This window comes from Cricetulus griseus, chromosome X, assembly GCF_003668045.3.
Source record: "Cricetulus griseus strain 17A/GY chromosome X, alternate assembly CriGri-PICRH-1.0, whole genome shotgun sequence".
Lineage (NCBI taxonomy): Eukaryota > Metazoa > Chordata > Mammalia > Rodentia > Cricetidae > Cricetulus > Cricetulus griseus.
This window is the reverse complement of record NC_048604.1, coordinates 68,472,663-68,491,172: the sequence shown is the minus strand read 5'-3', so window position 1 is coordinate 68,491,172 and position 18,510 is coordinate 68,472,663.

Genomic DNA, 18,510 nt, shown 5'->3' with positions numbered 1-18,510 from the left:
GAGGTAGGTGAAAACAGATGGGTTCCATGGGCTTTGTGGCCAATTAGCCTAGCTTAATTAGCAAGCTCCAGGTTCAGTGAGAGACCCAGTGTGGAAAAAGAATGAGGAAGGGGCCAGAGAGATAGTTCCTTGATTCAGAGCATGTCCTGCTGTTGCACAGGACCCCTGTTCAGTTCCCAGCACCCACATCAGGCGGCTCATAACTGCCTGTAGCTCCAGCTCCAGGGGAATCTGTGGACTCTGGCTTCTGCCAGCATACACATGCACATGTGCACAGGCACACACACACACACACACACACACACACACACACACACACACACACACACACACACACACTGTCACAGTTAAGCTTAAATAACATTTGTCTAGTTTAGATATACCTAACAGATAATGATCCCTCTGATCCTGAAAAGCTTCAGAGATCTGAGAATTTGGCATTTTACTAAAAAAGCTTCTCATGTTAGAGACATGCCAGCTCTTGGAGGCATCCTGTATACCCTCCAAGGAGATGGGTGGCTGCAAAAGAACTCCCACCTGCAGCTTGCCTTAAATACAGCAAAGCCAGCCAGAGAGCAGAAAACTGCTTTGTACCTTTACTGCTATGAAGATCCTGTCCAGATTGTGAACAAGCAGGACACTGGAAATTTATTATCATGCCTTGCCAAGACAAGGTAGGTCACTCTCCCCAAATTCCCACTCCATAGAAAGGTGTGCCTGGGCTTGGCAGCTGAAGATGGATACTGCCTTGATGGCCAAGGAAAGACCTCGGGTAGCTGCCTGGGTAGCAGCTGGGAAGCTGCCTCGCTTCTGCTCACTCAGGTGACATTTATCCTTCTCAGATCTGATGGTGTTTGATGACTTGGGTGCTGACAGATTTACCAGGTTACCAGCTCTTAGTTCATTAGTTTCCTGTTAAAAATACAGGCAGGTTTGCCCTGTTCACAGGTTTCATGGTACAAGATAAACAGGTTTGAGATGGAACTTTGGAGATTCAGAGTTTCAACATTGGCACATGCAGTTTGTTTTTTTTTTTTTTAAAGATTTTATTTATTATGTATAAAGTCTTCTGCCTGCATGCCAGCAGAGGGCACCAGATCTCATTCAAGGTGGTTGTGAGTCACCATGTGGTTGCCAGGAATTGAACTCAGGACCTCTAGGAAGAATAGTCAGTGCTTTTAACCGCTGAGCCATCTCTCCAGCCTAGCAAATGCAGTTTTGAGCACTGACTACAAACAGTTTTCAGGAGTTCTTGAATTTCTGTGATTTTACTGGTCCCAGCCTTTAGGACTGCACAGAGGCTTTTTCAGCATTACTGTATTGGTCCATCCACAGATGACAAAACTCTGCTGAAATGCCAACTCCTCCCCCTCTGAAACAGCCTACCATTAAAGAGAGTACGGACCTTGCAGGGGTGTTCAACTCTTTCCTCCATCACTCTCTAACCTCTTTTGTTCAGTATATTTCCTCTCATTGTCTTTGAAGTATAGTCTAAAGGTGTGTTTCATCGTGCTAAAACCAGGCCCTGAGAAAACTGTTCATGCCTTTTAACCCAAAGCCATAGGCTTTTGCTATGACACCAAGTTGTAAATCTGTTCCAGCTGTCTTACAGACACTTGCATGTTACTGGGGAAAGAGTTCTGCTAATGTGTCATGAAATCTGGCCTGCTGGAAACTAGTATCAGTCTCTTGAGCGCCCCTTTAACCCCACCCATCTTCAAGCCCATATTTTACAGGTCCACTTCTAACAGATGTTCGCGACAAAGCCCTCATGCAGGGGGCCCTCCAGATATGTCAGCTTCTGCACCAGCTCCGAGGATATCAACCAGGCAAGTACTCATAAAAAGCTCCATTGTCTCTTAACTCTTATTGACAGCTTTATGGGATGGATGGAGACAAGCCCCATCTCCAAGGAAACAGCAGATGTTATGGCTCAGGTACTTCTGGAACACATCATCTCTCGATTTGGCATACCATCCCTCAATGCTCCTGGAACATCCATGCTGGTACTCTCCAGGCTCAGGCGGGCATCTATCCAGCAGCTGGGACCTGGTTTTCCAAGGTGTCCAGATGAAGGGTGCATCTGCTTTCCTGTCTCCCTCATTCACCCTTGTGTCTTGTACAACCAGTGCACTTCTCGGTCCATTCTTTCTGGCTGTCTTCCCTTTTACTGTGGCGAACTCTGTTCATGGGGCCAGTGATAATAACCTTTTTTTCTTCTAGCCACCTGCCTTCTCTGCCTCCTCAAGGAACAGATGCCTGAGGTTTCCAGGATGGCAGCTGCTTGAATGCTTCTTCACTCATAGCTCTCTCTGAGGGTGAGCCCACCGATGACTCCCTGACTCCCCATTCCCAGGAAGCAGTCAGACTTTAACCATGCCCATATATACAAGACGTTTGGGATGTTTAGGTGGAAGCTCTACCTCACTCCTCTTTCTCTCCAAACCCTGCCCCCTATGGGAACGCCCACCAAGTGGCAGCTCCTCCCCCTGAGATGCTCAGGGCCACACCTAGAGAGTATTTAAGACCAGGACCTTGGACCTGCCATGTGAATTTTTTCCCTCCCTGCTCCAGATCACCCAAGGGTTGCTTTGCTCAGAATAAACCTGGTCTTATTAATTCAGCCTGATCTGATGTATTGTGTCAGGAGAAACTTAATATTGGGGTATGGAAACCTTTCACATAACATGCTCTCCATCTGTTTGCCTGAGACTCTCCATCTGCCTGCCTTGTGCCTAGTACTGTTGACTTTTACCATGTGGTCAGGGTGCATGGTCAGCTCACTCCATCGAGAAGGAACCGTTTTCCCTCTGTATTTAGAAATGCATCTAGTGTATTTTGCATAGTCACTGTGTGAGCATCCAGTTCCCTCATGATATCCTGTTGATTTTAATGTCTGCATGCTTTGTGGTATGTTTTTGTGGCCTTTTGTTTCCTGCAGCTGCCTTTGGCTCTGGTTTTCTTTTTCTTTTTCTTTTTTTGTTCATTTAGTTATTTTGTTATTGTTGCTTTAATGCAGAGTCTCAGGTAGCCTAAGCTGGCCTCTAAGTTGCTGTGTAGCCCAGAATAACCTTGAACTTTTGTCCCCTGCCTTCACCCGCCCATGTTCTGAGTTTACAGATGTTCTTTAACATGCCCACCCAGTTTGCCCGTTTTCTTCATGTGTCTCTCCTTTTACCAGTTTCCTTCTTTGTCAGAGCAACCAATTCCTCCTTTCTTAGTCCTTATTTGTTTGGTGACACAGAGTTTTACTCTGTCACACAGAATCCACAGCAATCCTCCTGCCTCAGCCTCCCCAGTACTGGGGTTATAAGCAGGAGCCACCATTCCAGGCTTAAATACCAACCAACATGTGCTTGTCCTTCTTTCTGTTTTGAACCTGTCCCCATGGTCACCGATAGTACCTTCCTCCCTTCCTGCTTCCCTACATGAATTTATGCCTTGGCTCTCTGCCCTTTCTTTTTTTTCTCTGTGTGTGGTATTGTAACAGCGTCCCGGAACCCAGAAGGCCCTGAATCCTTAGCACAAGTGAGTTAGCACACTTCCATGGTGGAAGAAGAACCATTCAGGCTGTAAAACTCAGCATGTAGACAGCACCACCTGCCAAAACTAAAACAAAGGCCTAACCCACCAAAGCCCATAGTTATGGGAAAGTCTCAGAAAGTAATAACTTTGCTTTTTGGCTTCTGTTGTTCTGCTTTTGCTTAATTGTTCTTGTTAACTGAAGTATGTCAACCGGGGACATTGTTTTTGTAGTTAAAAGTTCACCCTGATAAAGACTCAGTGCTCCAGTGGTGTCCCGCACACCCAGTGTAGTCACCGGCCACCTAATAAAGATTTTCTATTGGCTTAAACCCATGTCTGAGCAGTATTCTCTACCCCACAACATTTCTGGAGGTCCCTCCCAGATCCCAGAGATCAGACCTGGAGACAACAGGGGTCTCAGAGCCCCTTGGATGGAAGAAGAGTGAGGTGGACAAGGATTTCCTAGGGGTTGCATAACCTGAGGTGTTCCAGGTCCCCAGGGCTCCCTTTGATCAGTTGCTGCCTAACATTTCAGGGGTTCTGACACCTCCACCCCAAAAGGAAACAATCAGAAAGCCACCTGGCCTGTCACCTCCAGAGGTGAGTCTGGTTAAGGCACCTTCTGTTTGCACATATGGGCGTGGTGGGACATGATTGCTGGTCCAGTGTCTGGACCCATGTGAGACATCATTGGATCTGTCTGTTTAGGTGTATGAATGTGTGGTGGCCACCCCTGGTTCGCTCTCTCCCTCCCTCTCTCTCCCTTTCTCTCTCTCTCTTTCTCTTTCTCATCTTTCTGTTTTTCTGACAGTTTGTTTTCCTGTATTGACCAGTGGCTTTCTCTGGTGTGAGACCCTCCCCCACCCAGCTTAATACCTGTGCCCCTCCTGCTGGGGACTGGAAGTCGGGTTTTTTTTTTTTTTTGGCTCCTTTACAAATGTCACCTGACACCTTGCTGGAAGACACATTGCCCTCTGAAAGTCCTAAGCTTCTTAATGCTGCAACCCTTCAATACAGCTCCTCCTGTTGTGGAGACCCCACCCATCAAATGATTTTCATTGCTACTCCATAAGTGTATTTTGCTATGGCTGTGAATCATAATGTAAATATCTGTGTTTTCCAGTAGTCTTAGTCTACCCCTGTGAAAGGTCAAAGGTGTTGTGACCCACAGATTCAGAATTGCTGGTTTAAGCCAAGATACTGACACCTCCTGAGAGACAGGTGTCCACAACCTTGTGTTGGTCATAATGGAATGTAAAGAAGTTAATGGAGACTATAAGTAGAAGTTTGTGAATAAATGGGCTAATGAATTGGAGATTTCTTTTTTAAAAACTTTCTTTTCATTTATTCTTTGTGTCTTTCACATCTTAATCCCATTTATCTACCTATCCCTTGCAACTTCAGCCCCAAAATAAAATAAAATAAAACTTAGTAGAAAAGAGAGAGAAAAGAAAATTGTTATTGTAGAAGCTGTAGTGTGACACAGTGACACTGTGAACCCTTTAGTTCATATTTCTTTACTTGCAAGTGTTCATTGCAAAGGGTCATTGGTCTATTTCAAGGCCTCTGGTTTCTGCTACACCATAGTTACTGGATCCTCACTGGGGATCCTCTTGGAGAGTCTGTTGTTGTGGTGTGCCATGGAGATCCTGTAGCCTTGTATCTGTAAGACCTGCCCCTTCATGTGCCCCTGCATATCTTGGATGGGGTGGGTCAACTCAACCCTGCTTCTGGGGTTGCTCAGCCCGCCAACTCTCCCCTGTTCTCACCACCAGGGGGAGCCCTCCAGCATTGCCCTCGCTAGCTCACTCCTTGCAGCAATGAGCAAGGGCAGGGCCAGTTCTGCTTTCACACCCTCAGGGCTGGCTCACCCACACCTACCCCACCGGGGCCAGTTCTGCTGTTTTGCCCAGGCGAGGTGAAGCACCTGCTCTCCTGAGTGCTGCAGTTAGTGAGAGGCAGGGACAGCTCTCCTGCGCTTATGAACCCCAGGGCCAGCTCTCTCAACTTCCACAGATGGTGAGGGGTGCGGTGGGGGGAGGGTATGCCTCCATTACCACCATATGACAGATGAAGGTCAGGACCAAATCTCCCATGCTCATGTTCTCCGGGCTGGCTCACCTGTACCCCCACCAACAGGGCCTGTTCTACTGTGCTGCCCAGGCGAGTTGCAGAGCCAGTCAGTTTTCCTGAGTGCTGCAGCTGAGGGGGGGGGCTCAGCTCCCTCACCATCAAAGTGGCAGGGGCAAGGGGGAGGGCATCTTTCCCTCGCCCTCTCCACCACATGGCAGATGAGGGGTGAGACCAGATCTCCCATGTTCTCAGGCTGGTTCATCTCTACCTCTTTGTCTACAGGGTCAGCTCTACTGTGCTGCCCAGGTGAGGCTCAGGGCCCGTTCTCCCAAGTGCTGCAGCTGGTGAGCGGTTGGGTCAGGTCCCCTGCTTGCCACAGGTGGCAAGGGGCAGGCATCTTTTCCTCACCCATACCATCACATAGAAGATGAGGGGGAGGGACCCACTCTCATGTCCTCAGGGATAGCTCACCCCTCACTCCCACCAATAGGGCCAGCTCCATTGTGCTGCTCAGGTGAGGTATAGGACCTGCAGTCGGTAAGAAGCCAGAGGGGCAGGGCCTACACTGTATAGCCCTATTTTCTCAGCCTTCAGTGGCATCAGGAGCCATGGACATAAACACAAACCACGGCTGCTGCAGGGCCATGGACCCACACATGGCCCTTGGCAGCAGCTCAGGCCCAGACATCACCATGAGTCACTCCTCACTGCCTTCACTTCTTCAGATCTGCCTCTGTCCACAGAACATGAAACATTCTCTCTCTCCCATAACACACCATACATTTGCTCACCGTAATAGTGACAGGCCATGTTTTCTCCTCAGCGTCCAGGGCAGGTTGCCCTGGGCGTGCCTGTGGGTCTCCTTGTCTGCATCAACAGTTCTTAAGAGACACAGGGGCCAGAGAGATGGCTCAGTGGTTAAGAGCACTGACTGTTCTTCCAGAGGTCCTGAGTTCAATTCCCAGCAACCACATGGTGGCTCACAACCACCATGAATGATATCTGGTGCCCTCTGCTGGAGTGCAGGCAGAAGACTATGTACATAATAAATAAATAAAATAAAAAAGGCACAAATGGCTTTTAAATAAATAAATAAAAAGTTCAACATCCTTACCTCTCAGGAAAATGTAAATTGATTTGAGAGTTCATCACACCCCTCTCGGAATGGGTGATATAAGAAAACATGCTGGCAAGTATGTTTAGAAGAACAGTTATTACTGTTGGTGGGAGACAACTGGTATAGCCACCATGGAAGTCAGCATAGAGTTTCCTTCAAAAAGCTTCACTAAATCTAGAACTACCACATGAACCAGCTATACCACTCCTTGGAACATACCCTAAAGATCTAAGTGAACATACCCCAGAGACAATGGAATTTTTTTGTTGTTATTATTTGTTGTTTTTTGTTTTTGCTTTTTGACTAGGGCCTGGGACTCACTATGTAGGCCATGCTGGCCTAGAATTTGTGGCAATTCTTCTGCTTCTAACTCCTGAGTGCTGAAATTACAGGTGTGTTCCACCACACCAACACACACAATAGATTTTGTTTTATTTTACTGTTTTAAGACAGGGTCTCCTGTAGCCCAGACTAGCTTTAGCCTTGCAATGGCCTTGAATTTCCAATACTTCTGTCTTTACCTCTCAAGTAATAGATTACAGGCATGTGTCATTAGGCTCAGCTTCACACACAATGAAATTTTGTTCATCTATAAAAAAGAATAAAATGATGTCACTTGCAGGAAAATAAATAGAATTGAGATTATTATGTTAAGTGAAATAAGCCAGAGTCACATGAAGGACCTGCATTTAAATATGTGTGTGTGTGTGTGTGTGTGTGTGTGTGTGTGTGTGTGTGTGTGTGTGTGTGTTTGTGTGTAGGACATGAAAGTACAGAGAGGGCTACTAGACGGGATAAAAAACTCTTGCGGGGGGACAAGCAAGGGTAATGGAATATATATAATGAAAACTGAAAACAGAAGTGCCGAATTTTTGGGACAAGGGACGAGCAAAAGGAGAAAGGATATAGGGGAAGGCAGTAATGTTGTGAGAACACTGTATAATGATTTATATGAATGAAAATGTTACAGTCAAAGCCATTTGTTTGTATGCTAAATAAAAATTTGATAAAGCCAAAGAGTTATTGTGGTGATATATTATTTGTGATTTATTAAAACTTGCCTGAGGATTCAGAAAGCAAAGTCAGCCTCAAGCTATAGAGATCAGGCAATAGTGGTGGTACACACCTCTAATCCCAGGACTCAGGATTAAGAGGTAGACTGACCTCTGTTAGCTCAAGGCCAACATGGCTTACACAAGAGCGAAGAGTAACAGCCTTTAATCCTAGAACCTGGGATCACATGCCTTTGATCCAGCCGGGCATTGGTGGTGCACGCCTTTAATCCCAGCAATTGGGAGGCCAAGGCAGGCAGATCTCTGTGAGTTTGAGACCAGCCTGGTCTCCGAGAGCTCGTTCCAGGACAGCCTCCAAAGCCACAGAGAAACCCTGCCTCGAACCCCCTCCCCCCAAAACAAGTTATCATCTAAACCATTTTTCTATGTTCAGTAATGTTAAGTATATTCAGATTCTGTATTTAATCAATGACGTTAGAACAATATATCTCCATTAGAGCCCTAACACAGTAGGCCCTGAGAATTGCAACATAACTGACGCACAGATCAAATACCTTAAAATACCCTTTATGAATATGATAGAGGTCCTTAAAGACGGTATGAATAAATCCCTTAAAGAAATCTATGAAAACACAAACAATGAAAGAAAACGAATAAAACATTTTAAGACCTGAAAGTAGAAATAAAATCAATAAACGAAACCTAAATAGAGGGAAATCCGGAAATGAAAAATTTAGGAACTTAAATAGGAACTGTTAATCCCACTAAATGAGAGTAAAGACCATTACTCAAATTCTCTGGTCAAATTAAGCAAGTTTTATTATGCCTTGATAGGCATCTCCTTCTTTAGGATATTTTGTGCCAGGAGTTTTATAGATTTAACATTTTCTTTGACTGAGATATACATTTCTTCTATCGTGTCTTCAATGCCTGAGATTTGTAGTTGGTTGGTGTTTGTTTGTTTGTTTGGTTGGCTCTATACTCTTTTGGGGGCTCAACATCCAGCTCCCAAATAAATCCACATTTGGAGACAGGGCCTCACTCTGTCACCCAGATTAGTCTGAGTGTCACTATGTAGCCCAGGCTTGCCTCAAACATATGCTAATCATCTTGTCTCTGATTTTTAGTGCTTGCATTAGAGCCACTGCATTCAGCACATTGACCTGTTTTTTGAGACAGGGTTTTGCCGTGTAGCCTGGCTGGCTGGCCTGGAACACAGAGAGATCTGATAGGCTGTGCCGCCAGAGTGTTGAGCCTAAAGGTGTGTGCCATTATGCCTAACAGATTTAAATTATTTTGAATTAAAAATATTTTATATGTATAGGTGGTTTATCTGCATGTATGTCTGTGCATCATTTATGTGCCTGGTGCTTGCAGTGACCAGAGAGAAAGAGAGAGAGAGAGAGAGAGAGAGAGAGAGAGAGAGAGAGAGAGAGAGAGAGAGAGAGAGAGAAAGAGAGAGAGAGCAGAGGATTCCCTAAAATTGGAATTTCAGACAATTGGGAGCCATCATGTGGGTGCTGGGAATTGAATCCAGGTCCTCTGGGAGAGCAGTCAGTCCTCCTAACCACTGGGCCTTCTCTTCAGTCCCTATTTTTTAAAATTTGTTTTTGATATGTATGTGTGTTAACTTGTGTGAATTTTTGCAGGACCCTGAAGAGGCTAGAAGAGGGCATTGGACCCCTTGGAAATGGATATGTTACTGGAAACCAGGCCTCTGAAAGGGTAGTTAAGTGCTCCCAACCACTCAGTCATCTCTCCAGATCCTACATTTTACTTTTTAATTGCAAACATTTTATGTATTATGTATAAGTTCTGAAATATGCATACCCTGTGGAATTGTTTTTTTTAAAGTTTAAGGTTTTTTTGTTTTTTTAAAGATTTTATTTATTTATTTATTTATTTATTATATAACATTCTGCTTCCATATATATCTGCACATCAGAAGAGGGCACCAGATCTCATAACGGATGGCTGTGAGCCACCATGTGGTTGCTGGGAATTGAACTCAGGACCTTTGGAAGAGCAGTCGGTGCTCTTAACCTCTGAGCCATCTCTCCAGCCCCACCCTGTGGAATTGTTAAATTGAGCTAAGTGACATATAATAACTTACAGACTTATCATTTTATGGTGGGAAAACTTTAAACCTCTCTTAATAATTTTCCTTTGTTCTCAAAAATTTAAACTGATACACAAAACATAAAAGTTATATATATTAATGAGATACCCTGTGATAGTTCAATACATGTATACATTTTGTAATATGTGAATCAGTTTAAAAATGCTGATTTACTAAAACAGTTATAATTTTCTCATGATGAAAATAGTCAAAATCCTTTAGCTTTTTGAATTCCAAATGACAATGTCTTTTATTATGTATTGGTTTTAGAAATTATTTCTTCAACATCTCCCTACAGAGGCAAAAACACATGTGTTATTTGAAAAGTTGATCACTGCCTAGAGAAGGAAAAATTGTCTTGAAAGCATACTTCCCCAGGAGACCAATTCATCACAGACCTCCAATAACATGGGCATAAACATGATGGATGTACTGTCCTCAATCTGAACTTTAATTCACTTCCATTTGCTAACCACCTTCAGGTCTAGATCAGCACACATTTCTCACTGACAATAGTTAACTGTCCAAGAAGACTTTCATCAGCACCTTCTGCAATTGCAGGAACCCAGAGTGTATGCACTAGTACTAGAGTGCTAATACTTGAGGGAAAAGGTCATGGAAAGCAAGACACTTGCCATTCTCAAAAATGATTGTGCTTGGGAATTCCTTGCAGATGAACTTTCCAAACATTGTGTTGTCACCCAGGCTAGGCAACCTGACACTTGATATTATCATCTGTTATCTCAGGCTTCCTTATTTGCAGGGACCAGGAGAGAAGTCCTCTTGTAGCTGTTGAGATATACCACACATAGATAGTCTGTGGTCACCTTACTGGGTGGTAACCTTACTGGAACTTTCTACTTTGAAGTATAGCTCAGTACACATTTGTGTTAGTCAGAGACTTTATTTTCTGTGATACCTTAAATCATTTATAGAAGGGAAGACTTACTTTGGCTTATGTTTCCATGTTATCCCCACCGGTGGCTCGATTCGTTGTTTCTGGGTCTGTGGTGAGCCAGAAGGTTGTAGTACAAGGGAGCACTAGAGCAGAGCTGCTTACCTGATGGCAGTCAGTGAGCTGAGGAGGTGCAGGAAAAAGGATGACAAGGTATAATCCTCAAGAACAGGACCCAAATCACCTACATTCTCTAACTACACAGCCCACTTCCAAAGGATTCTACCACTTCCAATAAAGTCATGAAATTTTTAATTCGCCAGTGGATTAATCCATTGATCATGTTAGAGCACCCACGACCCACTTCTGCTGATTAGTAGGATGTCAAGCCTTTACCATAGGAACTTTTCAGGTGGACACTGTGAGGGCTAATCTTGTTTGTCAACTTGACCACATTTTGGAATTGCCCAAATAGCTGGCACACCTGTGAAGGATATTTTGGATCGGATCATTTGAGATCAGAAGACTGAGGACACCGAAGAAGGAAGCTTCTGCTTTTTTCCTGCTCGCCCTCACTCTTGTTGGCAAGTTGATCTACCCTGATGCTGAGGCATTCCTTCACTGGAATCTCATTTGTTTGGGATTTCAATGTATACTGAAGACCAGCTAAGATCCAACCTCCTGAACTGAACAAATATTTCATGTTTAGCCTTTCTGTTGAGAAAAAGACATTGTTGAAATAGCTGGATCAGAGCCTGTAAGCCACTCTATTAAATCCCATGTATATATACTACCAGTTCTGTTACTCTAGAGGGCTCTGCCTAATACAGGCACATCATATCCAAACCTTAACACACACACACACACACACACACACACACACACACACACACACACTCTCTCTCTCTCTCTCTCTCTCTCTCTCTCTCTCTCTCTCTCTCTCTCTCTTTCTGAGACAGAGTTTCTGTGTGTAGAACCTAGCCAGGTTCTCGGAACTTTCTCTGTAGACCAGACTGGCCTCCAACTGCCTCTGACTCTCAAGGGCTGGGATTAAAGGTGTGTGGCATCACTCCCAGCTTAAATTACATTTTAATTCATTTACAAAGTAGTGGTTCTCCACATAGTTTTTCATACATCCTTAGCTCTGATTTACCCAGTCCCACCCCCTGCTCTTCCTTGTCCCTCTGCTTTCATTCCTACTCCAACTTTGAATGCCCAGTATCCCACTTTCATATCACATGTATTCTACTATTCCCTTATTCCTATGTCTCTTCCCCTCCCCATCTCATGGGCCCTTTCTAGCTTCTGACTTCTACAGATATTCAAAATTAAGGATGTAAATCCAAAAATTTGAAGCTAGGATTCACATATGAGAGAGAATATGAGGCATTTGTATTGCTGGGCCAATCTTATATCATTTAGCATAATATTTTCCAGTTCCATCTATTTCCCCCCAAAAGCCATAATTTCATTTTTTACAGTTGAATAAAATTCCACTGTGTCCTACATTTTCATCACCCACTACCAGTGGTGGATAGATATCTAGGGTGATCCCATTTCCTAGCTATTGTGAATAGGGCAGTGTTATGAAATATTAATTTAAGATGTGTTACATTCGTTTATGCTGTGGAACATTTTTTTAATGATGCAAAGTTGTGTTACATTCTTTTATGTTGCATTTGTTTAACTCTGTGAAGCTGTGTTACTTTGCCTGCCTAAAACACCCGATTGGTCTAACAAAGAGCTGAACAGTCAATAGACAGGCAGGAGAGAGGGACAGGCAGGGCTGCTGGGCAGAGACAATAAATAGAAGGAGAAAATGAGAAGAGAGTGGAGCAAGAGAAGGAGAAAAGGAGGCAGGGAGGATGCCAGGGGCCAGCCACACAGCCAGACATGGGATAAGAAGGAAAGAAAGATATATAGAAATAGAGAAAGGTAAAAGCCTAGAGGCAAAAGGTATATGAGATAATTTAAGAAAAGCTGGCTAGAAACAAGCCAAGGTCAGCCCAGGCATTCATAAGAAAGACTAAGACTCCGTGTGATTATTTGGGAGCTGTGTGGAGAGTCCCCAAAGAGCTAAGAGTAAAACAATTAATCCAACTAAAGGGCAGCAATGAATATGGACATGCAAATGTCTCTGTAGGAGGATATGGAGTCCTTTGGGATATGCCTAAGAGTTGAATAGCTGGATCCTATGGTAATTTTATTTTCAGCTTTTTTCTAATATAATATTTTTATTGATTTTTTGGGGGATTTCACATCATGTACCCAGATCACACTCACTTCCCAGTCATTCCATGTCCACCCCCTGACCCTTGTGACCTCCCCCCAAAAAATAAAAAATTGAAAATAAAATAAAATAAAATAAAATAAAATAACAAGTTCAGTTTGCATTGTCCATAAGCTCACTGAAGTGTGGTTAAACTCTCAGTGGCTTGCCCCTTAAGTAGAACTGAGGCCTCTCTGACCCCACTCCTTGGAAGCCATCAATTGTGGAGAGCTACATTTTATATCCTCATCACACTATTTAAGTGTTCTATTCAGTCCAGCCAGTGGTGGCACACGCCTTTATCCCAGCACTCGAGGCAGAGGCAGAGGCAGAGGCAGAGGCAGAGGCAGAGGCAGAGGCAGAGGCAGAGGCAGAGGCAGAGGCAGAGGCAGAGGCAGAGGCAGAGGCAGAGGCAGAGGCAGAGGCAGAGGCAGAGAGCAGAGGCAGGAGAGGCAGAGGCAGAGAGGCAGAGGCAGAGCAGAGGCAGAGGCAGAGGCAGAGGCAGAGAGCAGAGAGCAGAGAGGCAGAGGCAGAGGCAGAGGCAGAGGCAGAGAGCAGAGGCAGAGGCAGAGCAGAGAGGCAGAGGCAGAGGCAGAGAGGCAGAGGCAGAGGCAGAGGCAGAGAGCAGAGAGAGCAGAGGCAGAGGCAGAGGCAGAGTAGACCTCTGTGAGTTCAAGACCAACCTGGTCTACAGAGCGAGTTCCAGGACAGCCAGGGCTGTTATACATAGAAACCTGATCTGGAAAAAAAAATACAAAATAAGAGTTCTATTGTTCTATTCGGTGGCTTCCTTTCGAGGCTGGCACTTTTTAAAGAGGGAGTTGGGGTAGGGGTCCCAGAAGTCATTCATGTCCCTCTTTCTTACCTGTGTTCTGCAGTCATCAATATCACTGCAAAAGTAGCCTCCTTGCTCTTAAAGGTGGTAACATGGGCCATGGACATCAACACAGACCCCAGCTTCAGTAGGGCCACAGACCCAGACATGTCCCTCGGCCACAGCATGGCTCAAGAAATCACCATGGCCTCAGGTGGCAGCATAGGCCACTCAGATAATCATGTTCCCCAGCAGCATGACCTACGGACATCAACATGGCTCCTGGTGGCAACATGGGCATGCACATCAACATAGAACCTGGTTGTGGTAGATCCATAGACTCAGGCATGTCCCTTGGTGGTAACATGGGGCCTGGACACCACCATGGCCTCAGGTGGTAGCAAACACCAGGGACATTTGCATGGCCTTTGGTGGTAACGTGTTCATGAACCTCAACACAGACCCTGGATGAAGCAGGGCCTTGGACCCAGACATGGCCTTTGGCAGCAGCATGAACCTGGTTATCACCATTGCCTCAGGTGGCAGCTCAGGACACTCTCATCAATGTGGCCCCTGGCAGAAGTATTGCCCATAGACATTAATGTGGATTCAGGCTGCAACACAGACCACAGACATCTGAGTGGCCTTAGGTGATATCACAGGCCATGGACATCAACCCCACCCCCACTCCAGGGCCATATCAGGTCCACTGACCCACACATGGCCTTCAACAGAGCATGGATCAGGGACATCAGTGTGGTCCCAGGCAGCTGCATGGGCCATTCACTTCAGGATAGTCCCTGGCCTGCAGCAAGGCCCTTGGTTATCAACATGGCCTCAGGCAGTGGCACCTACAATGGATATCTGCGTGGCTTTGGGTGTTAACACTGCCTGCAGACATCAACACAGCTCCTGGCTGTATCAGGACCACTGACCCACTCATGGCCCTCTGCAGCAGTATGAACCATGGGCCTCAACATGGACTCAGGTGGTTACAAAGGCCAGTCACATCTACACACACCCCCACCCACGCAAGGCAGCAAAGTCTGAGGATATCACCAAGGCTTTGGTCAGTGGCACAGACCAAGTATATCCACACAAATCTCGGGCTTTATAGAAGCCTGGGACAGCAGGATGAACCGCAGACACCAACATGGCCTCTGGTGGCATCAAGGACCACAGTGGTTCTTTGAGGAGGAACAATCCAGAAAGTAAACCATTTCTCATCTCAGGCCTCCACTGTTGTCCAGAGCCTGGGTATGTTCAGGTGCTGAGTCTGCATCTGTGTAAGTTCCAGTCTGCTGCCCACCATCACACCAACCCTATTGGGCAATGACAACATGTCTACCTCAGTCCTCTCTCACACCTGTCACTGCTGTTGCATCTCCAGTTCCGCCTCTCTCCATACCTCAATCACCAGTCCATTTTTCTATCTTCCCTATCTCCCTACATATTTGTTCATCATAGTGGTACCCACCACCCACACTGTGAGGTAGGGCAGCCTGGCTGACTTCCTATTTTTAGCTTTTTAAGAAACCTTCACACGGATTACCATAGCCACTATACCAATTTATACGTCTATCAACAATGGATAGGTTTTTACTTTCTCCATATCCTTTCCTGCATTTGTTGTCATTTGGTTTGTTTGTTTCTATCATAGCCATTCTGACTGGGATGAGATGGAATTTCAAAGTAGGGAAATTGGTCTGTAATTCTCTTTTTTTGCTGTAATTTTTTATCTGCTTTTGGTATAGGGAACGTTAGCTTCAGAAAAGGGGGGGGTTAGTAATAGCTCTCCCTTTTCTATTTTATAGAGTAGTTTCAGATGCATTAGTGGCAGTTCTTCCTGGAAGGTCTGGTAAACTTCATCAATTAATCTCTCTGAACCTGACTTTTTTTTAGTTGGGAGATTTTAAAATTACTGCTTCGATCTCACTGATTGTAATAGATCCGTTTAAAAATGTTTATCTCATCTTGGTTTAATTTTGGCAGGTCATATGCATCTAGAAATTGATCCATTTCTTTTAGATTTTCCAGTTTAATGGAGTTTATGTTTTCAAGGTAAGATCTAAAGATTTTCTGAATGTCCTTTGGTATCTGTTATAATGGCTCAATTTTCATTTCTAATTTTATTAATTTGAGTCTTTCTTTTGGTTAGTTTGGTCAAGGGTTACTCAATTTTTCCTTTTTATTAATTCATTGAGAATATGATACAATATATTTTGATCATAGTCACCCCTCCTATTTCTCTCAGGCCTACCTCTTCTCTGTCCACCCAACTTTGTGTCCTCTTAAAAAAAATCAAGTACAGTTTGTGATGCCTATGTACTCTTGGATGTTTGGCCTTCAACTGACGCATGGTTGACCTATTAGGGGCCATCCCCTTAAGAAACCAACTCTCCCTTTCCAATCAGCTATCAATTGCCAATAGCTCCTTAGCTAGGGGAAGGACTTAATGTCCACCTCCCCTCCCCATGCTGTGTTTTGTTTGGCTTGCACTTGTGTAGGTTATGTGTATGCTGTCACAATTGCTCTGAGTACCTATATGCAGCTTCCTTGTTGTGTTCAGAAAATGGTTTCCTTGTAGTCTTCTACTGCTCTGGCTCTTATAATCTTTACACACCTTTTTCTACAGTCATCTACAAGCCTTGGAAGGAGGGATGTGTGATATAGGCATTCCATTTAGGACTGAGTATTCCACATTCTCTTAATCTCTACATGTTGGCCATATGTGTATTTCTGTCTTAATTGCCATCTACTGAGGAGTGTGAAACGCTTGGAAAGAGAGGCCTTTTCTCAAAACAATGTAAACAAAAACTTGCTAATCAAACTCAGTATAATAAAACCCCTTCTAAAATATATCAAAAATATAAAAAATGTTTTCACTGGGCCAGTCAATGTCGATCTAGGACTGAGGACAAATAAAATCCAATTTTGGGGACCAGGAGATTGAGTGAAACAAGCCCTCTTACATTCCTGGCTGAGAATCCCAGTGCATGGACCTCTGCAATACGTCAACAAGAACACAGCCTGTTTTTCCAGACTCTGACTCTGCCCTGCAGCATGCCACCCAGATCCATTCCTAACCTACAAACAATACGAGATTTGATTACTACTACTAAGAGCAATTCAAGATCCCATTTATCTTATCTGTAAATAAGTGTAATAGGAGGTAGAGAGACTCCCCACAAATCTATAGGGTCCCTTTCTAACAAGCAATCTTGGCATTGCTGGTTTTTGTTTGTGTTTAAATCTCCTTTCACCACACTACTGTAAAGACTCTGGAATTCTAGCACTTCCCATATAGGTCTCCCCTGACCCATAAGTACATACATGTCCTACTTTAATGGACTATTTTTTTCAGATGGAGCCAATCCATGCTGCTGATGGAATATGGCACTCTTTTGTTACCCCTGCAGCAACCACTTCCCAGAAGGTAGAACTTCTGATTGCCCTTTCTGCCTTCAAATAATTTCCAGATTCGAACCTTCAGTTTACTAGCTCCTTCTCACTATGGTTTAAACCACCCCACTATTGTCAAACCACCCTGGCTCATAACTCAGGCCCCTTCATGCTATCAGTATTTACCTTCATTCAAAGCCTGTCTTTATGCAACATTTGATTCCACACAGAATTCCCTGGCCCCCCACCAAAAGGAATGCCATGCTGACTGTCTTGTCATGTCCTTTTTCCAACAAGCTGCTGCTGCTTCTTCTTTTTTTCTCCAAGGAGCTAAAGCTTTACAAAAGCAATCCCAGTGATCATGGGCACAAGCTCAACACATTACCTAGCTCTGCGGCAACTGCCAGTCGTTGGGTCCTACCATCCCAAGAGGAGTTAGCCCTCATGGTCTTTATCCTAGTGATTGCTGAAAAATGGATGAGACTCACATAAATGCCTTTGGTAATTTAAAATTTCTTCTTGTTTGTGTTGATTCTCTTTAAGGCTTTATTTATATTGCTGCTCAAACACAGGAGTCTGCTTGAGCTGTTTGCAGACACATACTGACTGCTTTCTCTGTAATGGGAGTCCCAAAATAGTTGAAAACAGACAGTAGTCCTGATTACATATCTAGAACATTTATCTCTTTTTGTCAGCACTGGGAAATTCATTTCACTTGTGGAATTCTCTATAACCCCCAAGTGCAAGCCTTAATTGACAAGCTCATTATTCAATAATCAAATACAAAAATAAAAAGAGGAAAAAGGTATTAACTGCTCAGGAGCAACTTGCCAAAGCAATTTATACTTCAAAGTTTTCTTCTATATTCCACCTACCCCTACTCCCAACACCTAAAGAAAAACACAACAAGAAGCAAGAAGTTTTATCCCAATCCAAAGTTTTATATAAACTTCCCCAAGAGCCCAATCAATGGTTGGGTCCTGTTCCCTTCATTACTGGGGCCAAGTCTCCATATCTATGCTTTCCCCAACAGACCCTCTCTGGATTCCAGAATTATTATAATTATTTTTCATAAAGCTGTACCATGAGTTGGCCCCAGAAGGCCAGAGTCTCTCCCGAACTTCAATCACATGTTGAAAACTCCATTGCCTGGGATATGCTGCCTCAAGAGATGATGCAAATATTACCAATAATTTCAATCTCCACGCACCATCTGGTATGGAGAGGCATCAAAACCCTGATCCATGCAGCCAAATATGTCCTTAAGAACATGGTCTGAGAAA